The sequence below is a fragment of the Bufo bufo genome, chromosome 2, assembly GCF_905171765.1.
Source record: "Bufo bufo chromosome 2, aBufBuf1.1, whole genome shotgun sequence".
NCBI classification, from domain to species: Eukaryota; Metazoa; Chordata; class Amphibia; order Anura; family Bufonidae; genus Bufo; species Bufo bufo.
Window position 1 is genome coordinate 825,064,735 of NC_053390.1, and position 15,287 is coordinate 825,080,021.

A 15,287-nucleotide genomic window follows, 5' to 3' on the forward strand; every position below is an offset into this window, starting at 1 on the left:
TGCGTTAACCCTGTGAGGGTTGGGAGATCAGAATAGCCAGAAGTTTCAGGTTTATGAAGGGTGGAGTTCCCCTTTAAATAGGTTTTCTATGGACCAGGATGTGCCCTGGAATCTACAGTGTTTCCTTAATCTTTTGTGGACTCATGTCAACATGGCCGCTGTTCATTGCCATCATCTTCAGTAATCGTGAAGATGGGGCAGTGCGTGACACTGGATCATAGTCTGTGTCAGGGGATGTAGCAGAGCTGAGTTTCTTATGAAACTAGGATGATCTATGTCTCTTTGATTTCCCTTTTTGGGGGAAATGATCATATCGTTCCAGGTGACTGTCCTCCTGGGCGTCTATAGGCCCTCAGTCATTAATATTTTAATAGTAGTTCTCCTGTATCCCATGCAGTGTTTCCATAGAGTCCCGGCTTAAAGGGTTAACTCAGTTCAGCTTTTTAATGTTTATAGGGGTCTCTGTGGAACCCCCTCGACCTAAAATGAAATGATTTGCTGTCCATTTTAGGGCTTATCGCCCTAAATATCTTCAGGCTGCACCTACAAGTAGTACATGTCTGGAGGGGTGACCACCCAGGAGAGGAGAGTGGAGGCTGTGATGCAGGGCGGAGCAGAGGTCTGTGGGAGGGGTTTATCATTGGAGGCTGTGATGCAGGGCGGAGCAGAGGACTCTGTGGGAGGGGTTTATCAAACTGGTGTCAAGGGAAACTGGCTTAGTTGCCCAAAACAACCAATAAGATTCCACCTTTCATTTTTCACAGCTCCTTTGGTAAATGAAAGGTGGAATCTGATTGGTTGCTATGGGCAACTAAGCCATTTTTCCTTTTCAATCGGTTTTGATGAATTCCCCTCTGATTTTCATTGGTGCCATGAGTGGCCAGTCCTCATTTATCAAGACTGGTTGCTGATGGCAACCAGTTTTCTGTGAAAGTGAAAGCTGCACTGTGGTTGCTATGGGTGATGAGATCAGGCTTATTTCTCTCATGCAAACAACCCCTGACCATATGCCCAATTTGGGGCGTATGGATGTCATGGAGGGACGGGGCCCATGTTTGAGGCTCATACCCCCACGAACCAGAAAGGAGAGCCCCTGTAGGAGTGTCAAAACTGGTGTAAAGCAGAACTGAATTAGTTACCCATAGCAACCAATCAGATTCCACCTTTCATTTTCCAAAGGAGCTCTGAGAAATGAAAGGTGGAATCCGATTGGTTGCTATGAGTAACTAAGCCAGTTTTGTAAATCTCGCCCCATGTGTGATGGGGGCGGCCGTTCCTCTGAATGTCCGTTTTTCCGGAGGACACCAGAGAGCCGGATCCGGCGTTTCAATGCATTTGTCAGACGGATCGGGATCCTGATCTGCCTGACAAATGCCATCACTTTGCATACGTTTTGACGGATCCGGCGACAGAACTGCCTGCCGGAATCCTCTGCCGCGGGTGTGAAAGTACCCGAAGACTCTGTTCACATCTGTGTTGTGTCGCGGGATCCCTCATCTTGAATTTAGGTTACATGTTGTTGTTTGAGGTTTCGTTTTGTACCTGGGGTGGGCTGAGCGTAGATTCCAGCGTCCATCCCAGAATCCTTTGCTCAGGGTTGGTCTGGTCGACCCCCTCATGGCCTCGGTGAGTGGTTTTGGGAAGGGCTCAGGAGACGAGGGAGCCTTGCTTTTCTTGGAGCGCGTCCTTTGTGCTGCCTGCGCCCTGCTCCTATGTGACTGGAGCGGGCAGGAAGCGGAGAGGAGATGCTCGCTCTATTTTGGTCTGGCTATTTATTAGGACGGGGCCAGGAATGTCTGCTGACCGAGCCAGCGCGCTCGCAAAACCAAACCCGTGTGTGTGTGTCTGCTCAGGGCCCAGCCTGTTCTGACCCCCGGCTTATCTGTATCTGGGAAAGCTTAGTGACACCTGATTACAGCCTGCTTTCCCACATCAAGTCCATTAACCCAGCTTTCCCAGATGATGCAGTCCGTTACCAGCCGCCCACATGACACATACAGAAATAATCCGCACAAACAATCAGTTGTCTGTTCCCTTCTAACCTACTTATGTGATCAGCCGGAGGGCGGCACTTTTACTTTACCGGACACAGGCCATACACTTATTACCTATCCAAGTTCTTCTGACCGCCAGCAATACTACAAAGAAAGGGTATACATGTCATACAGGTTATATTATTCTTCATATAGGGCGGTATTATAGTAGTTACATTCTTGTACATAGGAGGCAGTATTATAGTAGTTACATTCTTGTACATAGGTGGCAGTATTATAGTAGTTATATTCTTGTACATAGAAGCAGTATTATAGTAGTTATATTCTTGTACATAGGAGCAGTATTATAGTAGTTATATTCTTGTACATAGGAGGCAGTATTATAGTAGTTACATTCTTGTACATAGGTGGCAGTATTATAGTAGTTATATTCTTGTACATAGAAGCAGTATTATAGTAGTTATATTCCTGTACATAGGAGCAGTATTATAGTAGTTATATTCTTGTACATAGGAGGCAGTATTATAGTAGTTATATTCTTGTACATAGGAGCAGTATTATAGTAGTTATATTCTTGTACATAGGAGCAGTATTATAGTAGTTATATTCTTGTACATAGGAGGCAGTATTATAGTAGTTACATTCTTGTACATAGGTGGCAGTATTATAGTAGTTATATTCTTGTACATAGGAGCAGTATTATAGTAGTTACATTCTAGTACATAGGAGCAGTATTATAGTAGTTATATTCTTGTACATAGGAGCAGTATTATAGTAGTTATATTCTTGTACATAGGAGCAGTATTATAGTAGTTATATTCTTGTACATAGGAGGCAGTATTATAGTAGTTATATTCTTGTACATAGGTGGCAGTATTATAGTAGTTATATTCTTGTACATAGAAGCAGTATTATAGTAGTTATATTCCTGTACATAGGAGCAGTATTATAGTAGTTATATTCTTGTATATAGGAGGCAGTATTATAGTAGTTATATTCTTGTATATAGGAGCAGTATTATAGTAGTTATATTCTTGTACATAGGGGCAGTATTATAGTAGTTATATTCTTGTACATAGGAGCAGTATTATAGTAGTTATATTCTTGTACATAGGAGGCAGTATTATAGTAGTTATATTCTTGTACATAGGAGCAGTATTATAGTAGTTATATTCTTGTACATAGGAGGCAGTATTATAGTAGTTACATTCTTGTACATAGGTGGCAGTATTATAGTAGTTATATTCTTGTACATAGAAGCAGTATTATAGTAGTTATATTCCTGTACATAGGAGCAGTATTATAGTAGTTATATTCTTGTACATAGGAGCAGTATTATAGTAGTTATATTCTTGTACATAGGAGGCAGTATTATAGTAGTTACATTCTTGTACATAGGTGGCAGTATTATAGTAGTTATATTCTTGTACATAGGAGCAGTATTATAGTAGTTACATTCTAGTACATAGGAGCAGTATTATAGTAGTTATATTCTTGTACATAGGAGCAGTATTATAGTAGTTATATTCTTGTACATAGGAGCAGTATTATAGTAGTTATATTCTTGTACATAAGAGCAGTATTATAGTAGTTATATTCTTGTACATAGGAGCAGTATTATAGTAGTTATATTCTTGTACATAGGAGCAGTATTATAGTAGTTATATTCTTGTACATAGGAGCAGTATTATAGTAGTTATATTCTTGTACATAGGAGGCAGTATTATAGTAGTTATATTCTTGTACATAGGAGCAGTATTATAGTAGTTATATTCTTGTACATAGTAGACAGTATTATAGTAGTTATATTCTTGTACATAGGAGCAGTATTATAGTAGTTATATTCTTGTACATAGGAGGCAGTATTATAGTAGTTATATTCTTGTACATAGGAGCAGCATTATAGTAGTTATAGTCTTGTACATAGGAGCAGTATTATAGTAGTTATATTCTTGTACATAGGAGGCAGTATTATAGTAGTTATATTCTTGGACATGGGGGGCAGTATAATCAGTCATAGATTTGTAGAGCTATGCTTTGTTTGTGAGTACGTGGAATTCCCCCCTTCCCCATAGAGACCTAATGGGAGGGTCATTGTGATTTTAGGATACCCTGTGTTAATATCCTCCACCGTGTATCTCAGCAGTCACTGGAGGATGACTTTTCTTGATGGAGTTTGCAGGGAGGACTCCGCACTTTGGGTTTGATCGTTGGGAAGGATTTTCTTGTCTGCTGAGAAGTCGGGGGCTTTCCTCCCTGGCGGCGGGGTTTACACGTGACTCTTCCTCGTCTTCTCCCCTTCAGCTGGTTCTTTCTCTTCTCTATTTTCAAAAGCGATGAAAGAGGTCACACTAATCCCTGGGACCTCGGATCCATGAAGCGGTGACATTCCTGTAATCTGGCATCGATGGGGTCTAAGCGGTGCCGGATTATCAGACGGTCTTGTAATATGGAAGGTGTTCTGGGCTTCTGGAGTCTCATTTGTGGTCTCTAGAAGGGGGCACTCCACCAAACCCTTTTAGTCCTGGTTGTGCAATAACCTTTGTTACTGGTGTCGGTCTTTCTGCACTCGGCTGGAATTTTCCAGTCCGTCTCTCGTCCTCCTGAGACATTCCACACTGGGCTCCGAGCTCTCGCTCCTGTGCGGCGCCTTCCCGCTCCCTATGTTTAGACTGCGCCTCCCAGAAACAGACTGTTCCTGACCTGTAAAGACACGTCTCAGGGTTGTCAGGCATCAGGCAGTGGGGGGGGCTGTAGTTCTTGGGACGAAATTCTAATTTCAACCATTTACCTCCCTTCGAGGTGCCTCACGCCTCACTAATGTTCATGGGTTTCAGAATCCTCCTAATTCTGGCCTTGGTCTGCAGAGAGCCTGATAATCCGGCACTTTGCATTCAGCTGCATGATGATTCAGGATGTCGCATGACCTGGACCGAGCAGAACAAATGTGACTCCCTTGCATGGCCACACGGGGGTTAAAGGGGTATCCCGACCACCGACTGTTATGGCAGATGTGACGCTTGAGTTCGTTGCACCCCAGTTCTTCCTATACTAGGGTTGTGCCATCAACGTCAATGGGTGGAATACCCCGGTAATTCACAAGTTATTTTTTTATTTTTTTTCCTTTTTAATGGCGGTCTGATAATCCGCAATGTCCGATAATCCGGCACCTGACAGGTCTGGTTAAGGTTTGATAATATATCCAATGTGGCGGTCACCCCCCCCCCCCCCCCACGGTTAAGTAGGAGGTGGCAGTATGGGTTCTGTGGACTCTAATGGTTCAGATGTAGCAGAGCTGACAGTGTCATTTTTACTATTATGGTCCGGATCATGTTGCACTGGTATCGCCTCGTCTTACATGGGACTGCAGCTGTGTGCTATGTGGTGTTACACAGGACTGCACGTCAGCCTAGTAAACAAGTTCAATGACAAACTCCGCTCTGCTACAACTGTGCGTACGTTGTCGTATAGGGCGCTGGATTAACCCTGAATGTGGATGACGCCCTGCGCCCTTGGGCTCCGCGAGTAACCGGATCCATGCATCAGAGGACACGGTGCTCGTCCTTACACGCTCCGGGCCCATGACACACGTCCGCCCCGGGACTACAACCCTCATGTCAGCACATCCCCCTCCCCCGCTGCTGATCACTTTGGATTTTCTGGCAGCTGCAGGGTGAAATGTGGGACTTTCTGGTAAATCCCTGCGCCCCCCCCAGCGGCCGGGTGTTGGGGACTGATAGGTTAGGAGGGGCGCGCTCCCTTTTGTTTCCAGCTGTCTCCGCAGGTTTTTCCTATTTTCCTTCCCTTTTAAGTTCCATCGCTCGTAAAGCGTTCCCAGGCCCCGTGTCGCATACCTGCTGCTTCCAGCCAAGAAACGCGTGTGATCTCTGCCTAAAACACGAAACAAACAGGCCTGGGGGCGAAATGCCCGACCCTACACCCATCGCCTGCCAGATAATCCGGATCATCTGATAACCAGACGTCATCGAAAAGCACAGAAAGTCTAATGCACTTCCAAAGTTCTGGACCATCAGATGATGGGACTTTAGTACTGTCTACCAGGTGGGCGGGGAGGGGGTCTCCGACAACTCTGACAACTGCCGTCAGTTCCTCCGGCTCTTGCTGTACTGAATTAAGGGTGGGGATTTTATGGAAAGTAACTGCTAATAAAGCTGTGGGGAGAGTATGAGTTTCGGGTGGAGTTGCCCTTTAAGACGGACGTATTTTGGGGGGGGGGGGGGTAGAGATCTGGTCTGACCGCATGGTGCTAATAAAAGGACTGGGGGGAGGGGGAGGAATTCACACCGTTCATGTTTCCTTGCCCGTGATTTTGCAGTGCGTGGAGGACTACAAGTCTAAGCATGCCTTCCCAGACCTTTACCTGGACTCTCATAGCCAGCAGAGCTTAACCGCTGATTACGGGGGTCCACAGGAGCGGGGACGTGCCCCCTGGAAAGAATTTTTTGCAAAGATGCTGGAAACCTTGCTGGACAGCAAGCGGAGATCTTTCAAATGGTGCCGAGCCTTTACGCTCCTGCGGTCTGATGGGGCCAAAGTTCCTTTTTAATCCGGGAATCCTGCTGATCCAGTATACAGCGGGCGGGGGGGGGGGGCGCGCAGAAGTCAGCAGTGGGCGTCATACCACAAGAATTGTCAAGTAATTTTGCTTATTTTTAGTTTTTGTTTTTTTTTTCCTGAATTTTTTTTTTTTTCTCCAGTCACATATAGAGCTGCATTGAAAATTTCTTCTGGTTGCCCATGGAAACAGACCGCGGTTTAGCTCCGCCCTGATGTCAGACACATCACCCGATGGCTCAGCTCTAAACTGTCTTCTCAGCTTCCACAATGTGCTTCTCTCTAGTAACAGGAAGGTCGATGAAATGTTGCTGCAGCTCTAGATGTGTCTGGAGTATAAGGCAGCAAATCGCAGTCTGGGTTTTGTCCATTTTCCCCCATGCTCTACACTGCAGCTCCTCTTGTTTAGATTTGTTATGGAGGTGCCTCTGCACATAGGCGAGTGCTGGCTTAGCGATTTCCGGAACTTTCATGGAGGTGAATTGAGAGGAGGCTGCGCTTGCGCAGTGAGATCTACATTTGCCTTTATTGCTTGTGCACACGGCCGTGTCCTTATTGCAGCCTGCAAACAACGGGTCCACAGCACATGGGCACCAGTAGTGTGCACCCATCACGGGTCCGAAATCGGGAAGGTCGGTGCGGAACGGAGGCACGGAAGCACTACGCAGTGCTTCCGTGGGGTTGGTGTCCGTACCTCCACATCACAAAAAAGTAGTGCACGCTGTGAATGGGTCCGCGCTCCGCATGCGGCAGCCCTACAGTCAGTGCCTGTGCAATGCGGACTGCAATTTGTGGGCCGCACCACGGGCCCGGCCGGCACCCGAGCGCCGATAGAAGTGACTGGAGAGCCTGGCATGCATGTGCGGTATGTTCTCCTTCGCTTTCTAGAGAGAGAGACGCCGGTCCCACCTCTTGCTTGCACCTATGTCCTAGCGATACACCACCAATGTGTGAGATCGGCCTACCCCTTTAACCCCTGACAATCACACATCTTGCCATGTCCCTCATGGATGCTGACGTTACTCCTTGTGCTCTGGGTCGTAGGAAGCTGTAGTACAAGGGCTCTTTGGTCACATGGTGATGATGTCATTGTTATGGCGGTGGTCCATGGCCACCTCTGTTTCCCAGCGGCTCAAACCCACCGGTGTTCTCCTCCTCCTCCTCCTCCATGGTGGGCCTGTCTGCCAGCGTTCCTCTCATCCTCACAGGCAAATTTCTCTGCCCATGTACCAAATTCTGCCAGTTTCCCGGATTTGATCCTTTGCTACCCCTGACCTGACCTTTGCCTGATCTCCATCCTAACCCTGAGCGGGCCACCCTGACCACCCTTCCCTGAAGACGAGGAAGCTGCAAGGATAACGTTCTTAGGATTAACCCTAAGTCAAATCTGGTGACACAACAGATTCGTTTCAGGTGACATCTCTTCTTTCTCCAGGCCTGGACTTGTGTCGTGGACATGGATCAGGTTATTAAAGTGCATCACGTAGCAGTGGACATTATCTTGCTTTGTTCTCCCTCCCCCATCCCATTGGTGACCCCCTGGTCACTTACCTCTGTACCCGTCCTGGTCGTGCTGTTTTACTGGTTTGTGCTAAATTACAAAATGTTATTAAAGAAACATTTGAAGGTATGAATTATGAAGGTGGACGGGGCCTTTAGGTGCACCCCAATGAGATACCACTGTATTGCCTCGTCCTAGTGCACTGGGCTGAGGTGCGAGGTACATTTTATCCCGCGCCTCAGATTTCGTCTTATGTAAATTGAAATAATGCTGACACGCTGGGTGAGGGGAGGGGGCATTACTCAGCAGCGGTCCTGTGTACACAGTGGCCATACATTAGGGAGTTCAGGAGCCATTTCCTGGGCGGCCTGCCGTTCATGGTTAGTCTGTGAAGGCCATAACCTCAAATGAGTTTTCTCCTAAAACACCTAAAGACTATCTACAAATCCAATATGGCAGATTATTAAAAGTATTATTATTTATTTGAAATCGCCATTAATTCCATGGAGCGGGTTCACATAAATAATATAGAAATACAAATACAGTAAACATGAAACTTGTACAGTGGGGAGAAGACCCTGTCCACAAGAGCTTACAATCTACAAGGGAAGGACACAGTAGGTGAAGGTAAAAGTTGCCCATCTGGTTGTATGGGGGCAGCATGCTCATTGCAGGTGGTAGGCTTTTCTGAAGAGGGGGGGTTTTCAGGATATACAGAGCACCCCTTTATATACAGTGCACCCCGTCTGTCGACAGAAAAATAAGTGTTTGCCAGAAAAAAATTTTTAGAGGAAAATCTATGATTGTCCTTGAGGGTTTTGGGAGCCTCTGTTTTGGGGATCAGTCGGCCTCCAGTGGTCCAGCATGTAACCTGTGGATCAGTGATTGTTACTTTTTGAGTGGTGACCACTTTCCCGATCTTGTGTGGTGTGTGACTGCTGGGGATCGTCCATGGCTTCTCTTTTAGGTATTTGTTTTTTGTGTCCTGGGCACATGTTCAGAGAGTGAGTCCTCCCCGTCTTCCCCATCTGCTATCTATAGGATCCTATTTTTAGGTTGCAGATCTTCCTGTTACAGGCGACCACAGGAAGCGACCAAACCTAAACATCAGCTGGAGGACGGTGGATGGGGTGAACGTATCTCACTGCAGTCAGATCTGACCGCTGGTCGACGAGCGGCCGCACATCATTTACAGCGTCCAGGAGGATCTGCATGGGAATAAATTGAAGAATCGGGCATGTTGGATTTCAACATGTCTATTCCTTCGTTCCTGCAGGAGGTAAACCGCTTCCCGTTGAAAACACATGCCAGCTGGGAAGTTAGGAGGAATGGCTGCGGGTCAAAATGGGCAGGCAGCAATCAAATTTGAGTCTGTAATTACTATGGGTAGGATGTCCACGTTATATTGGCTTGGCCAATATGGTACTCACAGGTCCAGATGGTGACCTCTTCTGTGTTATCTCTTCTGTATGGGGTGACCCCCGATATCCTGGGACATGACTGATATATTGACCCTTATGGAGCAGGTGACATCAGTTCGGTCCATGTATGTTGTATTGTCCAATGGTGACATCACCGGTCCTCTTGGATTGCTGATTGGCAGAGAGGATTATGGAGGGAGTTATGTTGCTGCCTAGTTCCCTCACTATTCTGCACTTAAAAAAAAATAAATTAAAAAATTCTCATGGACATAAGTTTTCAGACCCTTTGCTATGTCACTTGACATTTCACTCTGGAGCCTCCCATTTCTCTGGATCATCTTTGAGATGTTTCTACACCTTGATCTGGAGTCACCTGTGGTACATTCAGTAGACTGGACATGATTTGGAAAGACACAGCTCTGTCTATATAAGACCTCGCAGCTGACAATACATATCAGAGCAAACCCCAAGCCATGAGGAGGAGAGAACTGCCATGAGGAGGATTGTGTGGAGACACAGATCTGAAGAAGGGGACAAAAACTGCACTGAAAGGTCCCAAGAACACAGTGGCCTCAATGATTCTTACATGGAAGTTCGGAACAACCATGACTTTTCCTAGAGCTGGCTGCCCACCAAACTAAGTAATCGGGGGAGAAGGGTCTTGGTAAAGGAGGTGAACAAGAACTCAATGGTCACTCTGGCTGAGCTCCAAAGATCCTGTGTGCCGATGGGAGTAACTTGCAGAAGGTCAACCATTGCTTCAGCTTTATGACAGAGTGGCCTCTCCTCAGTAAAAACACATGAAAGCCGCCTGGAGTTTGCAAAAAGCACTTAAAGGACCTCCGACTATGAGAAAACAGATTCTCTGGTCTGATAAAACCACGATTGAACTTTTTGGCCTCAAATCTAAACGTCACTTCTGGAGGAAATCAGGTCCCTACAGTGAGGAATGGTGGTGGTAGCATCATATTGTGGGGGTGTATTTCACCAGCTTGGACAGGGAGACTGGTCAGAGTTAAGGGAAAGCTGAATGGAGATATTCTTAATGAAAACCTGATGCAGAGTGCTCTGGACCTCAGACTAGGTCAAAAGTTCACCTTCCTACAAGACAATGACCCTAAGCGCACAACCAAGACAACTGACTGTCCTTGAGTGGCCCAGCCAGAGCCCTGCTGGTCTGATATTTGCTTTGTATGGATGCTGTCCCCGTTTACTATGGTTACTGCCAAGGAGATTCCCATCATGATCTTTGAGGGAAGTTACAATAAATCCCTTTACTAGTAATAGTTCTGCAGAAGAAGCACCCATCACATGAATTGTGACATATGGGTCATTGCTTCTTGCAGAGGTTTCCTGTGCAGTGTCATTAGTAGTTGTGTAAGTGTGCTGTGAAGGAAGTGTCTAATGCCGACCTCTGACCACAGAGTGGTAGCTGTGTGACCCAGATAGAGCGAACGGGAGCTGCGTCATGCATAGCTCTTGTTGATGCCGTTTGTTTGGGAAGGATCGTGTGTGGAAGTAATCATGGTGTTGTGTTCTATTTCTACCTATCAGCCATATGAGGCTTAATAAGGGTTCTTCAGTTCTTTGAGTCTACTATAGGGTCCATCCGCTTCTCCAGAGGCAAGCTGAGCTTGGTCCTTGTTTTCCTAAAATGTTAGGCATCCATTGAAATCATGGGTGGAGACCTCTTTATGGGATTGCCTGTGGTGGGAGGTTATGAAGGGCAGGCTGGTGCAAGAAAGAGGGGCATAGAGTAGTCCCTACTTTATCATGAAGATGAGCCCAATACCTATAATCTTATGACAGGTTCTGCAGTCTTCCTAGCCCAGGACACTGGCTGTATTAAAGGCCCTGCCACTTCTTAACCATCTCTTAGCATCTAAAATGAAAAATAAAACAACTTTGCAAATAGTCTTTATTAAAAATGTCCTACCGTTTTGTGCTTGGTTTGTCTTCATGGTAACAGACTACAAACAAACCTGTGTAGTCTGATCCAGCAGTCAAACTGCCTTCTAACTGATACCTTTTCCTCCTGCTAATAGACCAGTTGTATGTTGGGGCCCTTTTACAAGGGCCAATGATCGTCCGGGCGATTATCCATAGCAATGCTCTTTCCCAATCGTTGCCTAGTGTAAAGTGTCATACTAGCTATCGTGTTTCACCTGTCCAAAAAGATCCCTTACACGTGTGCCATTCGACTTGTTATACCGTTCTGGCCTGAAATCAGCTCATCTAAAGGTTTGGTCTTAGACATTAGATGGCTTGCTCTCGGACGGCTGTCTCTACCACCCCCTCCCACCCACACACATGCCCATGTATGAGGAGAGGGGTGAAAGTTGCTGCCAGACACACCTGGCAGCCACTAACCTCCATGAAAGTAAAATGATCAGGCAGCTAAAATCCCACTGCCTGACCTTTATCTCCCCCAACATCAGCCGTCAGGTGGCCGCTGTGTATATTAAATGGTTGGCCAGTCCCACCATAATCGACCGGTGTGGTTGTCGTTTATCCAATCTGTATAGCCAACTTTAAGAAAGAGATGGGGGCAGAAGGGAAACTGCAGTATCAGACTACACGGGGTTTGTTGTCTGTTACCATGGAGATGCATGTTTTATATTTCATTTTCAATGCTTATGAGATCCCAGTCAGCTTCTTATGGTTGAGAAACCAGCCTAATGGAGTGATAGTAGGGGTGGGCGATATGGCCTAAAATCTATATTGCGATATAATTTTAAACATGTGCGATATATATGGCAATATATTCTATATTTCGGGGGGGGAGGGGGTTAAAATTTGCCACCAATGAATATAGTTAATATGCCCGAATACAAACGTAGCCTGCATGTGCCGGCCATATCCCATACCTGGTCTCTGACTGCACGCCGTGATTCGCCGCAATTAACCCCTCAGGACCTGAGGGGTTAATTGCGGCAGATCACTGTGCGCAGTAATAGAGGTAATAGAGGCCTGGTATGGGATATGGCCGGGACACATGGAAGCTACGTTTGTGTTCAGTCCCTCCCCTCCGCCTCCTCTATGTGCTCATTGGTGGTGCAGTGGCCACAGTCCCCCCCCCCCCCCCTCCTCCTCCTCCTCTCTGTTCTCATTGGTGGTGCAGTGGCCACAGCCCCCCCCCCCCTCCTCCTCCTAGTCTGTGCTCATTGGTGGTGCAGTGGCCACAGCCCCCCCCCCCCCCCCTCCTCCTCCTCTCTGTTCTCATTGGTGGTGCAGTGGCCACAGTCCCCCCCCCCCCCCCCCCTCCTCCTCCTCTCTGTTCTCATTGGTGGTGCAGTGGCCACAGTCCCCCCCCCCCCCCTCCTCCTCCTCTCTGTTCTCATTGGTGGTGCAGTGGCCACAGTCCCCCCCCCCCCCCCTCCTCCTCCTCTCTGTTCTCATTGGTGGTGCAGTGGCCACAGTCCCCCCCCCCCCCCCCCCCCCTCCTCCTCCTCTCTGTTCTCATTGGTGGTGCAGTGGCCACAGTCCCCCCCCCCCCCCCCTCCTCCTCCTCTCTGTTCTCATTGGTGGTGCAGTGGCCACAGTCCCCCCCCCCCCCCCTCCTCCTCCTCTCTGTTCTCATTGGTGGTGCAGTGGCCACAGTCCCCCCCCCTCCTCCTCCTCTCTGTTCTCATTGGTGGTGCAGTGGCCACAGTCCCCCCCCCCCCCCTCCTCCTCCTCTCTGTTCTCATTGGTGGTGCAGTGGCCACAGTCCCCCCCCTCCTCCTCCTCTCTGTTCTCATTGGTGGTGCAGTGGCCACAGGCCCCCCCCCCCCCTCCTCCTCCTAGTCTGTGCTCATTGGTGGTGCAGTGGCCACAGTCCCCCCCCCCCCCCCCCCCCTCCTCCTCCTAGTCTGTGCTCATTGGTGGTGCAGTGGCCACAGTCCCTCCCCTCCTCCTCCTCTCTGTTCTCATTGGTGGTCAGCGGCAGCCGCACACAGTGGGGAGGGAGGGACTCCCTCCTTCTCCACTGTGCCGGCTCAGGAGAACATGGTAAGTGCCGAGAGCGGCGCATGCCATGTTCTACTACGATATGGCGATATAAACAAAATCTCTATCGTTGGCCAGATTTATATAGTTTATATCGTTTATATCGCATATCGTCTATATCGCCCAACCCTAAGTGATAGCATGCAAAGTAAAATAAAACTGGGGTGAGCAGCTCACAAGCTTTCCTAGGTGTGGTCACATGTCAAATGTTTGTGAATGTATTGCACGATGATTAGCGGCCGGATATTAGAATTTTATTTGTATAAAGATGGGTTGATATCATAAAACGTATCTTTACTGCAGTGCCAAAAACTACCCCTATGATGGTGCCTCATCAGATGCCGGCTGCGAGGGTGGGGGCGCTCGATGCCGGCTGCGAGGGTGGGGGCGCCGGATGCCACTTGTCAGGGTGGAGATGCCGGCTGTGAGGGTGGGAGGTCCCTGGATGCCGCTTGTCGGGGTGGGGGAGCCGAATGCTGGCTGCGAGGGTGGGACCGCCGGATGCCGCTTGTCGGGGTGGGAGGTCCCCGGATGCCGCTTGTCGGGGTGGGAGGTCCCCGGATGCCGCTTGTCGGGGTGGGAGGTCCCCGGATGCCGCTTGTCGGGGTGGGAGGTCCCCGGATGCCGCTTGTCGGGGTGGGAGGTCCCCGGATGCCGCTTGTCGGGGTGGGAGGTCCCCGGAAGCCGCTTGTCGGGGTGGGAGGTCCCCGGATGCCGCTTGTCGGGGTGGGAAACACTTTGAGGGCGTAGGTTCAGTGCTGATCATGCAGGAACTGACGACTAAACCATGGACGGCTGGACGGACATTGTATCTGGAAACTGGTGATGAGAGCCAGGAATAAATCGGGCTCCTCTAAGATCTTCCTGGAGCAGCGCTATCCCTATGACAACACTCACTGCCCCGTGTTTTGGCAGTCCACTGGTGCAGCAGGAACCTGATCTATCGCCATTGTACGGTATATGGGCCCCCCATAACCTGATGTAAATGCCCTGCACCCATTACGTTACTGCGGTCTTCATGTTATCATCCTGGCTGCAGCTCACCATCTGGCCGGGCTGATTCAGCAATACCCCGTCCTCGGCAGAAGTTATCTCCTGTGCTGTCAGCAGTTGTGGCCACATGTGACCGACCTGTCATCGGGATAGTCGTCATCATTAATTGTATAGAAATATTAACTCCTCTTCACCCAGTGGCATCAGCAGTTTCATGGAGCAGCCGCTGCTTCTGACTGCCCAGAATGCTGTGTGAATGCCCCCCCTGGGGGGGGGGGGGGTGTATGCACCCACCTCAGAACCCTCACCTTATTTAATTCTTGCAGATTTTGTGGACCTTTTGCGTACGTGGTGAATTTGCAGTTTAACCCTTTATAGGTTGTTGCCCACAGATAGGTTGGCACACAGCACGTGCCATTTACCAGGAGATTCTTGTGCTTGTCTTGGCTCAGTCTTTAAAAGCCTTTGACATGTAATAGACTAAAGGTAAATATGGGCCTAAAGGTAAATATGTGGCCTGTGCTGTCTGATGGCTTCAGAGGCATTATATAATCCAGTACTGCTGTGTGACCGGGGTATCTACAGTATACCTCTATAGCTGGTGTACGGTACTGCTGTGTGACCGGGGTATCTACAGTATAAATCTATAGCTGGTGTACAGTACTGCTGTGTGACCGGGGTATCTATAGTATACCTCTATAGCTGGTGTACGGTACTGCTGTGTGACCGGGGTATCTACAGTATAAATCTATAGCTGGTGTACGGTACTGCTGTGTGACAGGGGTATCTATAGTATAAATCTATAGCTTGTGTACG

The 15,287-nt window shown here is 48.2% G+C and overlaps 1 protein-coding gene across 4 annotated transcripts in view; it reads left to right on the plus strand.

The window, feature by feature from the left end:
* RAB11FIP5 (RAB11 family interacting protein 5) overlaps window positions 1-15,287 on the plus strand; it is a 60,041-nt gene that overhangs the window by 18,555 nt on the left and 26,199 nt on the right. The window lies entirely within an intron of this gene.